The sequence below is a fragment of the Triticum aestivum genome, chromosome 2B (genome assembly GCF_018294505.1).
Source record: "Triticum aestivum cultivar Chinese Spring chromosome 2B, IWGSC CS RefSeq v2.1, whole genome shotgun sequence".
NCBI lineage: Eukaryota > Viridiplantae > Streptophyta > Magnoliopsida > Poales > Poaceae > Triticum > Triticum aestivum.
In genome coordinates this window covers 107,915,909-107,920,720 of record NC_057798.1, presented here as the reverse complement: position 1 = coordinate 107,920,720, position 4,812 = coordinate 107,915,909, and positions in this window count along the sequence as shown.

Sequence of the window (4,812 nt, the reverse complement as noted above, 5' to 3'; positions counted from 1 at the left end):
CTCACATGATGATTGGACACGGCCTAGTTGACTCGGATCATGTATCACTTAGATGACTAGAGGGATGTCTATCTGAGTGGGAGTTCATTAGATGAACTTAATTATCATGAACATAGTCAAAAGGTCTTTGCAAATTATTTTGTAGCTTGCGCTTTAGTTCTGTTGTTTTAGATATGTTCCTAGAGAAAATTTAGTTGAAAGTTGATAGTAGCAATTATGCGGACTGGGTCCGTAAATTCAGGATTGTCCTTATTGCTGCGCAGAAGGCTTATGTCCTTAATGCACCGCTCGGTGTGCTGAACCTCAAACATCGTCTATGGATGTTGCGAACATCTAACATACACGTTTTGATGACTACGTGATAGTTCAGTAATGTTAAATGGTTTAGAATTGAGGTACCGAAGACATTTTTTTGAAACATCGCGGAACATATGAGATGTTCCAAGGGCTGAAATTGGGATTTCAGGCTCGTGCCCACGTTAAGAGGTATAAGACCTCTGACGAGTTTCTTAGCCCACAAACTATGGGAGAAAAGCTCAATCGTTGAGCATGTGCTCAGATTGTCTGGGTACTACAATCACTTGAATCGAGTGGGAGTTAATCTTCCAGATGAGATAGTGACGTTTCTCCAAAGTCATTGCCACCAAGCTACTAGAGCTTCGTGATGAACTATAACATATCAGGGATAGATATGATGATCCTTGAGCTATTCGCGATTTTTGACACCGCGAAAGTAGAAATCAAGAAGGAGCATCAATTGTTGATGGTTAGTGAAACCACTAGTTTCAAAGAGGGTAAGGGCAAGAAGGGATACTTCATGAAATGACAAATCAGTTGCTGCTCTAGTGAAGAAACCCAAGGTTGAACCCAAACCCGAGACTAAGTGCTTCTGTAATAAGGGGAACGCTCACTGGAGCAGAATTACCCTAGATACTTGGTAGATAAGAAGGCAGGCAAGGTTGACAGAAGTATATTGGATATACATTATTTTAATGTGTACTCTACTAGTACTCCTAGTAGCACCATGGTAATAGATACCAGTTCGGTTTCTAAGTGTTAGTAACTCGAAATAAAAGGCTACGAAATAAACGGAGACTAGCTAAAGGCGAGGTGACGATATGTGTTGGAAGTATTTCCAAGGTTGATGTGATCAAACATTGCACACTCCCTCTACCATCGAGATCGGTGTTAAACCTAAATAATTGTTATTTGGTGTTTGCGTTGAGCATAGACATGATTGGATTATGTCTATCGCAATACGGTTATTCATTTAAGGAGAATAATGGTTACTCTATTTATTTGAATAATACCTTCAATGGTCTTGCACCTAAAATGAATGGTTTATTGAATCTCGATCGTAGTGATACACATGTTCATGCCAAAAGATATAAGATAGTAATGATAGTACCACCTACTCGTGGCACTGCCATGTAAGACATATTGGTATAAAACGCATGAAGAAGCTCCATGTTGATGGATCTTTGGACTCACTCGTTTTTTGAAAAGTTTGAGACATGCGAACCATGTCTATTGGTATGTACGCATGAAGAAACTCCATGCAGATGGATCGTTTGGACTCACTTGATTTTGAATCACTTGAGACATGCAAATCATACCACATGGGCAAGATGACTGAAAAGCCTCGTTTTCAGTAAGATGGAACAAGAAAGCAACTTATTGGAAGTAATACATTTTGATGTGTGCAGTCCTAGGAGTGCTGAGGCACGCAGTGGATATCGTTATGTTCTTACTTCACAGATGATTTGAGTAGATGCTGAGAATATTTACTTGATGAAACACAAGTCTGAATTATTGAAAGGTTCAAGTAATTTCAGAGTGAAGTTGAAGATCTTTGTGACAAGAGGATAAAATGTCTATGATATAATCATAGAGATGAATATCTGAGTTGCGAGTTTGGTACACAATTAAGACATTGTGGAAATTGTTTCACAACTAACACCGCCTGGAACACCATAGTGTGATGGTGTGTCTGAACATCATAGATGCACCCTGTTGGATATGGGGCATACCATGATGTCTCTTATCGAATTACCACTATCGTTCATGGGTTAGGCATTAGAGACAACCGCATTCACTTTAAATAGGGCACCACGTAATTCCATTGAGATGACACCGTATGAACTATGGTTTAGAGAAACCTAAGCTGTTGTTTCTTGAAAGTTTGGGGGTTGCGATGCTTATGTGAAAAAGTTTCATCCTGATAAGCTCGAACCCAAAGTGGATAAATACATCTTCATAGGACACCCAAAACAGTTGGGTATACCTCCTATTTCAGATCCGGAAGCAAAAGTGATTGTTTCTAGAAACGGGTCCTTTCTCGAGGAAAAGTTTCTCTTGAAAGAATTGAGTGGGAGGATGGTGGAGACTTGATATGGTTATTGAACCGTCACTGCAACTAGTGTGTAACAGGGCACATGAAGTTGTTCCTGTGGCGCCTACACCAATTGAAGTGGAAGCTGATGATAGTGATCATGGAACTTCGGAGCAAGTCACTACCAAACCTCGTAGGTCGACAAGGATGCGTACTACTTCAGAGTGGTACGTAATCCTGTCTTGGAGGTCATGTTGCTAGACAACAATGAGCCTACGAGCTGTGGAGAAGCGATGGTGGGCCTGGATTCCGACAAATGGCTCAAAGCCATAAAATTCGAGAGAGGATCTATGTATAAAAATAAGTGTAGACTTTGGAAGAACTACTTGATGGTCGTAAGGCTATTGGGTACAGATGGATTTTAAAACGGAAGACGGACAATGATGGTAAGTGTCACCATTAAGAAAGCTCGACTTGTCGCTAAGATGTTTTCCGACAAGTTCAAGGAGTTGACTACGATGAGACTTTCTCACTTGTAGCGATGCTAAGAGTCTGTTGGAATTATATTAGCAATTGCTGCATGATTTATGAAATCTTGCAGATAGGATGTCAAAACATTGTTTCCTCGACGATATTCTTGAGGAAATGTTGTATGTGATACAACCAGAAGGTTTTGTCAATCCTGAAAGATGCTAACAAGTATGCAAAGCTCCAGCAATCCTTCTAAGGACTGGAGTAAACATCTCGGAGTTGGAATATACGCTTTGATGAGATGATCAAAGATTTTGGGTTTATACAAAGTTTATGAGAAACTTGTATTTCCAAAGAAGTGAGTGGGAGCACTATAGCATTTCTGATGAGTATATGTTGTTGACATATTGTTGATCGGAAATGATGTAGAACTTCTGGAAAGCATAAAGGGTTATTTGAAAAGTGTTTTTCAATGGGAACCCTGGATTAAGCTACTTGAACATTGAGCATCAAGATCTATAAGGATAGATAAAAAACGCTTAATAGTACTTTCAAATGAACACATACCATGACAAGATTTTGAAGGAGTTCAAAATAGATCGGCAAATGAGTTCTTGGCTGTGTTATAAGGTGTGAGTATTGGGTAAGACTCAAGACCTGACCACGACAGAAGAGAGAGAAAGGATGAAGGTCGTCCCCTATGCTTTAGACGTAGGCTCTACAGTATGCTATGTTGTGTACCGCACCTGAAGTGTGCCTTGCCATGAGTCAGTCAAGGAGTACAAGGGTGATCCAGGAATGGATCACAGGACAACAGTCAAAGTTATCCTTAGTAACTAGTGGACTAAGGAATTTTCTCAATTATGGAGGTGGTAAAAGAGTTCATTGTAAAGGGTTACGCTGATGCAAACTTTGACACTAATCCGGATTATTCTGAGTAGTAAACCGAATTCGTATAGTAGAACAGTTTTTTGGAATAGCTCCAAATAGAGTGTGGTAGCTGCATCTAGGAGATGACATAGAGATTTGTAAAGCACACACGGATCTGAAAGATTTAGACCCGTTGACTAATAACCTCTCTCACAAGCGAGATATGATCAAACCCAACGGGTATTGGACTCGTTACAATCACATAGTGATGTGAACTAGATTATTGACTCTAGTGCAAGTGGGAGACTATTGGAAATATGCCCTAGAGGCAATAATAAGATGGTTATTATTGTATTTCCTTGTTCATGATAATTGTCTATTCTTCATGCTATAATTATTTTAACTGGAAACCGTAATACAAGTGTGAATATATAGACCACAGCATGTCCCTAGTGAGCCTCTAGTTGACTAGCTCGTTGATCAATAGATGGTTATGGTTTCCTGATCATGGACATGGGATGTCATGATAATGAGATCACATCATTAGGAGAATGATGTGATGGACAAGACCCAATCCTAAGCATAGCACAAGATCGTGTATTTCGTTTGCTAAGAGCTTTTCTAATGTCAAGTATCATTTCCTTAGACCATGAGATTGTGAAACTCCCGGATACCGTAGGAATTCTTTGGGTGTACCAAACGTCACAACGTAACTGGGTGGCTATAAAGGTGCACTACAGGTATCTCTGAAAGTGTATGTTGGGTTGGCACAAATCGAGACTGGGATTTGTCACTCCCTATGATGGACAGGTATCTCTGGGCCCACTCGGTAATGCATCATCATAATGAGCTCAATGTGACTAAGTAGTTAGTCAAGGGATCATGCATTACGGAACGAGTAAAGTGACTTGTCGGTCACGAGATTGAACGAGGTATTGGGATACCGACGATCGAATCTCGGGCAAGTAACATACCGATTGACAAAGCGAATTGTATACGGGATTGATTGAATCCCCGACATCGTGGTTCATCCGATGAGATCATCGTGGAACATGTGGGAGTCAACATGGGTATCCAGATCCTGCTGTGGGTTATTGGCCGGAGAACTGTCTCGGTCATGTCTGCATGGTTCCCGAACC